The sequence below is a fragment of the Pezoporus occidentalis genome, unplaced genomic scaffold (assembly GCF_034315485.1).
Source record: "Pezoporus occidentalis ecotype Australia unplaced genomic scaffold, CSIRO_AGI_Poc_V1 ctg99, whole genome shotgun sequence".
Classification (NCBI taxonomy): domain Eukaryota; kingdom Metazoa; phylum Chordata; class Aves; order Psittaciformes; family Psittacidae; genus Pezoporus; species Pezoporus occidentalis.
The window spans coordinates 2,362,825-2,374,737 of NW_026916358.1; the positions used below are offsets into that span (position 1 = coordinate 2,362,825).

An 11,913-nucleotide genomic window follows, 5' to 3' on the forward strand; every position below is an offset into this window, starting at 1 on the left:
AGAGGTGCCTAGCCAAGTGCACAGCTTTCTAAGTGCTGGGTAGCATTTCCAAAGCCAAGGTATTTGTGGTAAAAGAAGTTTACCACATTCATGTCAGACCTCTGTGATCTTCTACAGCATCATTACCCTGCCAAAGTCTTGTCCATGGGGATACACAGATTTTGTATGTTTAAAGTATTGACCACAGCTCTGCAACACAATGGAAAGCAGGTCCTCCTTTCTCCTGGTCACATGCCACAGCACCCTGCAAAGTGCAGGAGCATGGCTTAACATCTTAGCTCCATGGACACCTGGAGCCCATGAGTAGCGCGTGTTGCAGCACCAACAGGAGCCCTATATGATGTCCCCTGTGTAACTATGGCCCATACAGTGCATGTTGTCACAGACCTGCTGACTCAGACCATCTGTGAACCAAAGTCACTCCATGTCAGGGCATTTCCAAAGTCTGAAAGGTCCTAGGACTGAAGAGAGGAGGCCTGGGAGATCAGAGGCCACACTCCGGTCAAAGAAGACTCACCCATTGCTGCCCCATTCCAGTGCTGACAGTGTGAAGGCTCTTCCATGCATTGCCACAGGGTCCAACTGCCGCTGCTGGGCACAGGCAGCAAGAAGGAGCAGGCAGGGTGGCAGAGCCACTGCAATGGCATCTGTGAGGTGTCCCTGCCCATGGCAGGGGGGTTGGAACTAGATGATCTTAAGGTTCTTTCCAACCCTAACTATTCTATGATTCTATGAGGTACTCTTCCATCCATGCCATGATGACAGTGTACAATGGGGAGGATTTGGTCACATCTTATTGGTTTATGGCTAACTGGGAGTAGCACAAAGAGGCAAGAAGCCCTGCTGTTGGTCAGACACTTCCAAACCGTTTTCCAGCTTGACAGAAGGGCCAGAGAAAGAATTGGCATTTTGTAATATGAAACACCTTTTTTGTCCTGAAACAAAAGCATTCAGCTTCCTTCTTGAGCTTCAAGCATTCAAGATGTTTTGAAGATGAGTTTCACAAACTCCACCCAAAGATGAGCAATATAGTGAAATGAAAGTGCAGGAAATCCTTTGGTATTGCTGAGTTCAGCTTTGACATCTGAAAAGAGTTGTAGGGGTGAGGAAGGGAGGGGAGGAGGGGGAAATAGCCTGTTTTCCATCTTTACATGCAATATGGGAGGCACGTGAAAATGGTCAAACACAAAGACCATCAGCAGGTGTTAGGTATTCACCAGACGGCAATAGGAATGGAGCCAATTTTAGCAAGGAGCAGCCCTGTGCCAAGCTGAAGGCCATGAGAAGTGACAGAGAGAGGCAGCAAACTAAATGAGAAAACAAACCAACCAACCAATATATGTGCACAGGCCACACTACTGCCCTCGCAATGACTCCCATAATACCATCTCAGCATGGGAAGCACAAAAAAGGGAACGAGGGAGACCAGGGCAAAAAGAAAAGGACAAAGAAAAGAAGGGGGAGAGCAGCGTGCCTCTCCCAGCAGAAACCAGCTTTCCTCTTCTCTGTATGCTTTTCCTATCTTAATGTACAAAGCTTGCAGCCAGTCGATTAGATCACTCTCTCCCCCTTGCCATTTGTATGTCGCTTCTCTGCTTATCTTGAATCTTCCCCAGGGCAGGGAGTATATCTTCATGTACACGGTCGAGCTGCACTGCAATGCAGAGGTTAAGAAAAATAGGAAAGTGCTCACAGAGAGAAAGCGGCACAAACACACGGGTGGGTTTGGGTTTTTTTCTGGTGAACAATGGCCAAAAAATAAATGATAGTGTCTGAACTTGTTACATTTAACTGCATAAACATATTGAAAGCCTGCTGCTCTCTGTGCTCTCATTATTCCGATGCACCTATTTCCCTAACCTCGCTTACCCTGTGCAGCTGTGCATGGTGCCCTTTTACTGGAAATAAGCCCTGCCCCTGTCAGTGTTGAGAAAGATCACTGTAATGCTTGCTGTAGGGGAAAGAGAGAGGAAAATCGGTGCCTGATGTGCTAGCAGACAGTAAAACTCAAGGGTCACAGGAAGCCACAAATCTGCCAGAGATTATTAATTCAGTGGAGAAGGTGAAAGCGTAAAGTTTTTGTTTTTCCTTTGTACTGTCAAATTTCTTTTTCCTTGATGCAAGGGACAATGTGGGATTAGGAGAGATGTCTGCAAGGAGAGTTCCCAGGGCATGGAGACACTGGGGTACCAGGCTGTTGCAGGGCAGTGTGCCACTGGCCAGGACCTAATTGAGCACAGTAACATGTGCCTGCTTATCATGTCACTTCTCTGTCCCATCCTGTGACATGGTGCATGTTAGGTGATGTTAGATGCAGCCTTTTGGCTGATTAGACAGGTCCAACTCCAACAGGAGCCAGGCTGTGGTGCTATCTCCTCATTTCCAAATTCACAGCTTTACCTCTGTCACACAGAGATGACTTCTGTGATACCTGACTGTGTGATTGAGGGTGCAGAATTATTTTAAATGTAGGTGAAGCTGCAAGAAGCAAATCTTAGGAATCCCACAGCCCGTGGGATTTCTCAGGAGCAATATTTGTTAAAAAGAAGGGAACCTGCACATTTGGACCAAAACAGTTTCATAGTTGCTGTCCCCCTTCTGGGAATGGATTAGCTTAAATCACACTGGATACATCACCTGGCTGCCCTCTTGCCTTCCCACCCTGCCTTCCCTCCATTACACAGCTTAAAAAATTAGACATCTCCCTTTCACTATCAAGACCCTATGTAGCCCTGTCCTTGATCTTCTGATCTTCCCTTCTCATCTTTTTATCCTGATGAAGTCTTTGGCATTCTTTCATTCTCCATTTCCTACTCTTGTTCTGCTGCCCTCCCTTTTGCAGCTCTCCATGCATGAAATAACCTCCAGAGAAAGCTTTTTACAGTCTCATCCTCCCCTGTCAGAAAGCTCACGTCTGTCATGGACCTGACAAGTAGTGCAGTAATATGGTTGTAATAATACACTAGATCTTCAAGATGTCTGTGTTGGACATATATATATATATATATGAATGCAGAAGAGCTGTCAAGAGGATGTCAAAGGGACACAGGACACTCCTTTCCCTCCTTTTCTTTCTTCATCCATTTTTCTGCATTGCATCTCCATTTTGTTAGTGAACTCTTTTAATCAGGGACTCTGTCACAGGAGAGTGCTTAGAATGAAAACAATACCAAATGAAAAAGCAAAAAGGAATGAGTTTCAAGATTTGATCTTTCCTTGTATTACTGTAGAAGTTATTGAGTGAGAAACTGGGATGTGGAGTAAAAACAAGGCCTGTCTACAGCTGTGGTGTCTCTGGTTGCCGTGAAGGAGCAGGGAAATACAGTGCCTGGGTCTTAAACTCCCTCTCTTGCAGTTTTGGACCCTCCCCAGAAAAGATCTCCACTGCAACCTCTTCTAGGTCTTGTCTGTAGCAGTGGGTTGATAGTATCCCCCTTCCTGTTATTTTTTATCATCCAGTAAGATAAAATGCTCATAATTTTCAGCACATCTATGAATACACGATTCTCCTGGAGCACTGATCTTATAGAAGACAACTTTCTGCGAACAAGGATCTCTATTAGTACAAACCCAACAGTGTTTCAGATGTCACACAACAAATCTCTTGAACGGCTGGAATACAAACCTCACATGTTTTTTTAGGCCCATAATCTTTATCTGTACTTAATGCAAAAACTGGCAAAGGGACTGAGCACAGCTTGGAAGCCAAGGCAGGGCATGATTTGTATCCAGGCAGCTAAACTCCACAGCCTCTCCTTCTCCCTTTCAAAAATCCCAAGTGTGGCCATGTTCAGACTTGCTGGGCTGGTCCCTTCACATCCTAACCTCCAAGCTGCACCCAGGCACTCTGTAAGGGACTGCTGGTTGGCTAACAAAACCTGTTTAGGGAAAATGCTAGTGATAAGCTGCACAGACATATGGAGGAATAGTGCTCAAACTCATGGCCAGGCCCTGTTTGATTTACCAGTGCAAACATGCCCATATTGCATCCATCCCCTAGAAAATGCTTTTTCTTACATTTACTTTTTCTTGACAAGCTCACACAGCATTTAATTGTGCATTGAAAGTGAGAGGCTCTCATCCAGCTCTATCCAGCAGATCGCGTAGAAAGTGCTATACTGAGAAGCAGGCCTGTGCACAATGAAATCCTACAGGACGCTGTTTGCACCTTCTCCAAAATGACTTAGAACGCATCCTCATGCACACAAAGCTGAGCTCCGTAAAAGACCCAACAGCAGCATCCTTTGAACACAAACTGTCCTTGATACACATCATTTGTCAACCAACGACCTGTATGCATACAGAGAGCAACAGAAACAGAGGCACACTCTCAAAATGTTGTTCATAATAGAAGTGGCTGAAGATAAAATGCCATGTTTCTGAACCTTTTCCTCACACGCGTTCCTAAGCCAGGGTGCTGGTCTGCCACCCTGCCTGTTGAGGGAACATAAGCATGGCAACAACAGTACTTTATAAAGGACAATCAGGTTGCAAATAATTTCAACACCTTGAACACAGTCAGGACAAGCTTTAGGAATCTGGGCGTGCATTGGGGTAGGAAAATGAGCAGGTGGGAAGTAACACCTGGTGAAGTGCATCAAAACCTTGGATCAAAACCTCTCTGAATCTCTGTGACCTTATGTGGGCTGGCTTCTGGTGCCTCTTTTCTCCTGACTCTAAAACCTGAAAAATCCACTGATCTTCAAAGCAGAAGAAACTGCTTGACTGACAAGTTTGAACTCTTCCACTCTGCTGGCCACAGAGTTTCACCACATAAAACATGCCCAGGAGGTAATTCTGTGTTGCTTTTTGTAGGTATCCATGCAAGAAAGATCTGGTGTGCCATTTCTTGCAAAGTCTTTCAGCTGGTATGGGAAGAATTTGGCACTTTGTGCCTCTGTAATTTTGAGGTTAAATACCTTTCCTCAGTGCTAAAAGCAAGTATAAATGCATTTAGCTTTAAATTCTCAAAGACTGTGCGTTAAACTTTCTCCTGGGAAGAAAAGAGGTATATGTGTGATGATATATATGTGGTAAGGTATATATGTGGTAAGGTGCCAGCCACATCCTGAGCTGGAGCTCACCACAGTCTTACATACACACATTTCCTTCTGTGGAAAATAGTGGTGGGAGAGGTAGGGTTAGTGAATTCCTGGGCACAAATTAGGGCACATGGGTTTGAGACACTCTACAAGACTTCCTTACCAAACAAACCTAAAGGAAATTGGGCTTATGTAGTATGTTGCAGTGTAATCAAGAAGCCTGAAGTAGTTTCCAACCCTAACTATTCTACGATTCTATGAGGGCTTTGGTGGGTTGCTGTGTACAAGTTAGTTACCTTAATGAAACGAAGCTTCCCTCTGCTTTTTGTCTTCTAGGAAAGGATGCTCAGGAGTCTCAAAGGTTTCTCAGAGTGTCCCATGTCCCCAAGACTGGGAAATGGAAAGTAAGACCAGATCATACCTGCTCTGCATTTTGGATGCAGATTTTCCTGTGATTTCCAGTTCATTCATTTATTACTTACCATGATCGATTTCTGTGGTTATTTGTTCAGTCATGTGAAAGTAATTGAGTATGAGCTGGTTATATGTCTGTTCTAAATGCTGTCTAATATGTAACAAATGTCTTTACCTTTTTGAAAGCTTAACAGGAACAGAGCATCATCGATTAAAGCAGGGAGGAAAATAACGTTAGATTGGATGTGGAATATGTCTGGGGGGAAAAAAAAAGAGTGCTCTCTATTTGTGAAAATGGAATTCCTAGAATTTATATTATTCATTTCGTCTGAATACTTAAACGGTAATGACCATGGCATAGGCTATTCCGGGCAATTAATGATCAGCTCTAGGGGTTGATGGCCTGTGAGGAAGCTAAGGGACATTAACCTCTGCTGGCTATTAGTCATTCAGATATTGCCATGTGCTGACTCTATTGCAGATTCCTCCGATTTTTAAAATGTATATGTTAAAAGTTGCACTAACAGCATCCATGCTGTAATGACTGTGAGCCAGCCATCTGTGCAGAAATAGCAAGTAGCAGCATCAGTGCTGTTAACGGCCCAAAGACCTCTTGAGGATGCCATGGTTTCTGTTTGAGTCCTGATGGATGATGGCAACAGGGTGAGGAGGCATCTCCATGTGCTTCCAGTTCTCCTAGATTCAAGGAGGTCCTGTCTTTGGGGTCTGCTTTATGCACACCCACCAGCATGAAGTGTTCCGAGAAGAAACTAGAAGAGCAACACTGCACATTTTCCTTTACCTGTGCCTTTACCAGCCCCTTAGGAAAAAAGAAATAGGACACACAAAAATAACCCAAAGCATTTGAATATTTTTTGGTAAAGAGTATTTGTAAGGGATATTTATTTAGACCTTTCTTTTAATGAGAACAGGCTAACAGAAAACACCTTTCTCCTAATTTGCCCAGACTCTTCATTTGGTAACCTGATAACCTACCCCTCAGCTGGTTACAGAGATTGTAGCCAGAGCAAAGATGAAATGGAGCTTCAAGATGCTTTTGAATAGCTTTGTCCTCACCACTGTTTCAAACCAGAGTCCCAGATGTTGACAGAGACTAACTATGCAGTTCTATAGCACAAACAAGTGTAAAAAGCCACAGACCCCCAAATCTGCAACCACCAGTCTGAAGTGGTTAAAAGGGTAGCAGAGAATAAGAAACTAGAATAATAACTGCTTTTATTTCAGTGGCAGAAAATTAACTTTTTTTTTTAACCCTTTTATTCCTGTTTATCTTATGGTGAGGAGGGAATAAGGTTGGTGTTTTTTATAGCAAAGTTGTATTAGATATAGTCTACCAAGTGACATTTGTTGCTGGTGTAATCTTGCTTCAGATGACAGCACTCTAATCCATGTGAGATAGCTCTATTGCTTATCTCGTTGGGACACTTACAAAAAATACTCTGGAGAGGATCAGGAGTGCAAAAATATACCTGGACAGCATCTACCACTTCTACAGAAGATGGAATTCTATGTTGCAGAGTTTATTCATTTTGTTATATATCAGTGTATCCTCAGACCCAAAATATAGCTGCTTTTTCATTGTAATGAGAGAAAAACCTGATGCCATCAGATCTAGTGTATTGTTGGAGCAGTGGCAACAAATTGTTAATACATCTTTTGCTGTGGCACATGTTCTAAAGCTGCATCCAGATTTCACACTAAAATGGCCTAGTCAGCTGTGAAGCCATGGTCTACTGACACATTCCTCGGTAGCATTGCCCTGGATATTTCTACTGTTAAAAAAAAAAAAGTAGAAAACAAAAAAAAAAAAAAAAAAAAAAAAAAAAAAAAAAAGAAAAAAAAAAAAAAACAAAAAACCAAAAAAAAAAGAAAAAAAAAGAAAAAAAAAAAAAAAAAGAAAAGAAAAGTAGAAAAAAAAAACAAAGAAAAGAAAAAAAGACAAAATATCTGTTCCTAGAAGGCCAGTGCAGAACAAGCCCAGCCTCAGGGCTCTCTCTGTGTCTGAACAGATGTTACTAAATTGTTTGCAAGCAGAAAATGAACAGCAGGTTATAAACTGGCAGCTTGGTCTGCCAGTGCCATGGCAGGACAAGACTGAGCTTTGCCCTGGAAATACCCTGTGCTGCATTTTCTACTCATCGCGGGGCTGATCTTTTGATCTTGGTGTCCAGAGAAGCTGTCCAGGTTATAATTTCTTACAAGTGTCACATCTAATATGTGGGAATTGGGAAGATGAGGGATTAAGGGAACTGGCCGTGATGTTTCAGAAGAAAATAGCTGGAAGAAGGAGGAAACAGAAGCTTAGCCTGACCTTACCAAACCTGTGAAGTCAGCTGGCTTCTGCCCCTCTCTGGTTTAATTAAGGCTGGCAAAATATGCTTGCCTCAACTGAAATCTTCTCTCTTGGTCCTACCCCTGTGATGAGTGCAGTGAAAACACTGAAGCTATTTTGTTCCCTCATTAAAAAAATAAAATAAATTGCTTGCTTTTAATGGGCAATAATTTTGCAGCTGGTTGAGTTTTGCTGGCAATTAGATTTAACTAATTTTATTAGATGTTTTTGTACTACTCATATTTTCATACTACTCATGTTTTCATGGTCTCTAGTTTGATAGCCTAAGTTTTCAAAGCAGCTCCTCCTGGCCAAGCTACTCAACATTGATCTGTTACTTTTGAGTCTACAGACTAATTCCTGAGAGTAAATCATCTCATCCTTCATCCTTTCTTTTCTTGTTCTTTATATGGTAAGGTTAAAATGCTCAAGACATTCGTGTATTTTCTTCATTTACTATCACAAGGAATAAATTAATTTCAGATTTAGAAAAAGATGCAGTAGATGCTTTGTACACAAGAGGGCAGACCTGCTTCTCCCTTCGTCGGCAGCAGTCCGCTATTCTACTTTGTTCGCCAGTAACTTCTGCTTTCAGCCAGGCGCCTGGGGCTGGATGTCACAGGAAAAGCACGGCTGTAAGGCAGGGTTTCAGTCTGAGTAGACAGTATCATCTAAGGGTGGTCTAAAGGCCTTTTATGCTGCTGAAGCAATACCCATGGGAGTATAAACACACAGTTATAAATGCTCTTTTATATTATTATCACTGTGGTTACTAAACCTAACTTTTTTCCTTTGAAAGAGGCAAGGTTCACATATGGCTTTTTCGTCCTGTGCCCCACACTCTTTCCTCCCTCTCCCGCCAGTACAATGTTGGAAGCTCAGACACCAGGTACCAATTTCCATCCCTTGCTGCTGACTGAGCATGAAGATTTCATTTCAAACCCTTTTGATGGAGGGGAAATATCCCTGACCTGGAGGCAGGCTAGGGGCTCTGCAGCTCCAGCATGTTGTATAACATGGAAGCAAAACGCTGGCATGGGTGACTTGCTGTCCCTTCAACCCTGCTTCCCTGGGGTATGCCTGCTTAGTGCTGGCAAACCTGGCTGTGGTTTAACCTCCTTGAGAGGAAAAGACAGTATGTCTAAATCCAAAGCATTTGATTGCCCATTCTCAGGCTCACTCTGGGTACTGAATCAGTGCAGCCAACCCAGGAGACCCAAGGTGTGGGTCTCATTCACAAAAAAGCTTTCCACCTCTTGGAAGAAGAGAGACTTCCCCAAATTCCTTCCAAAAAGGAGCGTGACCAGCAGGTCAAAGGAGGTGATCCTGCCCCTCTACTCAGCTCTCGTGAGACCTCACCTGGAGTATTGTGTGCAGTTCTGGTGTCCTCAACATAAAAAGGACATGGAACTGCTGGAACAAGTCCAGAGGAGGGCCATGAGGATGATGAGGGGACTGGAGCACCTCCCGTATGAAGACAGGCTGAGAAAGTTGGGGCTGTTCAGCCTGGAGAAGAGAAGGCTGCGTGGAGACCTCATAGCAGCTTTCCAGTATCTGAAGGGGGCCTATAGGGATGCTGGGGAGGAACTCTTCATTAGGGACTGTAGCAATAGGACAAGGGGTAACAGGTTCAGACTTCAACAAGGGAAGTTTAGATTGGATATAAGGAAGAAGTTCTTGACTGTGAGGGTGGTGAGGCACTGGAATGGGCTGCCCAATGAAGCTGTGAATGCTCCATCCCTGGCAGTGTTCAAGGCCAGGTTGGACAGAGCCTTGGGTGGCATGGTTTAGTGTGAGGTGTCCCTGCCCATGGCAGGGGGGTTGGAACTAGATGATCTTAAGGTCCGTTCCAACCCTAACTATTCTATGATTCTATGAAATTCCCAGAGTTAATTCATGGCCAGCACTGTGCCTCACAGGAGAGCTGGCTTCTGCCTCTTACTTCCCTGGGGAAAGATTGTGCCCCTTCCCTTTGGCTGATAAAACACTGCCAGCTTTTCTGGTCGCAGCATTGGCAGAGGAGCCAAACTCTACCAAGGGACCTAAGTAACCCAGCAGAGGTGAAGGGAGTATACTCCTTCTCCCATAAAGTCCCGATTTAACTTAACAAAACAAAAAAATCAAGGTTCTATGCCTATATGAAGTCACACACCTACACTGTGTCCTCCAAACAGTCCCCCCAAAACCAAAAAAAACAGATTATAAATTTTGAAGAGCACCAAAAGTCTTAGTTTTTTAAGGAGAAAAGACACTGCACCAAACATTTTTCTTGTAGCACCCAAATCCTTTTGGGGAGGGCAGAAATAAATGTGATGTTTGCCTTACAAATGCCCTTGGAGAAAGGCTGAAGCGAATGGATGAGCAAATCCAGGATTTTTAAAAGAGCAAAGGTCAGAAAAGCTCATCCTTGAAAGTGGAAACCTGGAAAAAAAGAGAATGGGCCATGGTTTATCTGGATGCTTTCCCCTTGTACTTTATGGTGTCTCCTGATTCTGTCACATCCCTTGTATTTTATGTACATGGACAGAATATTGCTGTCACCAATGCCACCTGGTAACTGTCCAGCTAAAGGCCACCTGTTGGAGAACATCTGAGAGCTGAATGCCAGCTTTGAAAAAAACAGGGGTATGGTTAAAGCCGCTCCTGTCAGATGTAATCAGAGATTTACTGGGACATTGCTGGAAGCGCTTCTGGAACTTTCCAAAACCTTGGGCCTCTGATGATCAAATGTATTTGCTTTCCATTTTGGCAATCAATGAATCTGCACTTGTGGAAAGGCTGCTGACCTATTTCTCACATCAATCACAATTAGATAAGTGCTAATCATGTTCCGGAGTTGTTAATCATACATTAAATTAAATGAGTGACACATGCTCTTTTACAGTGCACTCACCAAATGGCAAGCCCATCTTAAATGCTCTCGCTTGCTCCCTATGGGATGCCTGTTTAGCCTACAAGTATATAATAATTTATGCTTTTAATTTAATTATTGCAGTATATAAAGTAAGTAGCATTCCTATCATCTACAAGTCTTCTTTTCTATTCTTTTGCAGAGACCTCTGCACAGTCAAGCCATTAAGGGATCTCCTTTATCTGTATACTCCACAGTGCTGCTGAAAAATGGTTCTAAGGACTCAAACCCACTCAGTGGGGAATAGGGAAGGGAGGCCTGTGTGAATGTGCCCCCTGGACAAACCAGTAATGGAAGACAGCTAATCAGTTGTATTAAACTGGGGTTTGCATTATCTTGGCTAGGTCAGTATGGGAAAGATGCATGAACAGGTACAGAAGCTGCATATCCAAAGGTTTTCTTAGACCTTGCTAAAAAGTGCCTCTTCTGCAATGGAGAGAGCTTTGGCCAAAGTGCAACATTTTAATAGTGAAAGTGGGAGCATAGGTGGTGTGAGAGTGTATGTACACCTGAGTGTATATATATAAAAGTGAATGTAGGGAATGTAAAGACAATAAACACAAATTAGAACATACACTGTGTAGAAAACCAAGAGAAAATGCGATTACACTGACTGGCTGCTGGAAGAGCGCCTATGGCAATTTACCTGTCCTTATCAGCTCTCCTCAACGTTTGCTTTTGTACACTGCTGGTGCTGTGCTACTGCCTATCTTCTGCCAGGGTCACAGACTGTTAGAGGAATTTTGATTCTAGCAGGAGCAAAATACTTGCTGTGATATCAGCTGATTGCTAGAGGGAGACAGCAAACTATTTAAGATGATAATTCAGTGGTAGTGAAAAAGTGAGATGGCCTATTCTGATCCTAATTTTGTAGAGGTCTTGGAGCATCATGCAAATCCCAGTAGTGTGTGAACACGCTGATTCTGTGTCAGCAGCAGGATAGCTCTAGCTATTGAGCCTGATACAAGACATTAGAAAATAGAAAATAATAAACGGCCTTGAAAATGAAAGAAGGAGCAAAGGCAGAGAATTTAATTAATGCTGATTTACATGGCCTTATGGAAAACCAATCTGTTCATAAAGAAAGTCTGATTTCCTTTTTTGAGGAGATTATAAACTTGTGTGATAAAGGACCTTGACAGCAGAATAAGTATACTTACATTCTTCTTAAGGAAATCCTACATGGCACATGG

General features: G+C 43.1%; 1 long non-coding RNA gene across 1 annotated transcript; it reads right to left on the bottom strand.

Moving 5' to 3' along the window:
• Positions 1–1,513: 1,513 nt before the first annotated feature.
• On the bottom strand, positions 1,514–6,282 carry LOC134157700 (uncharacterized). The gene is made up of 2 exons (XR_009962428.1): positions 6,202–6,282; positions 1,514–3,878 (listed from the first exon to the last, which is right to left on the bottom strand). It is a non-coding gene; the product is annotated as an uncharacterized LOC134157700 (long non-coding RNA).
• Between the last annotated feature and the right edge of the window lie 5,631 nt (positions 6,283–11,913).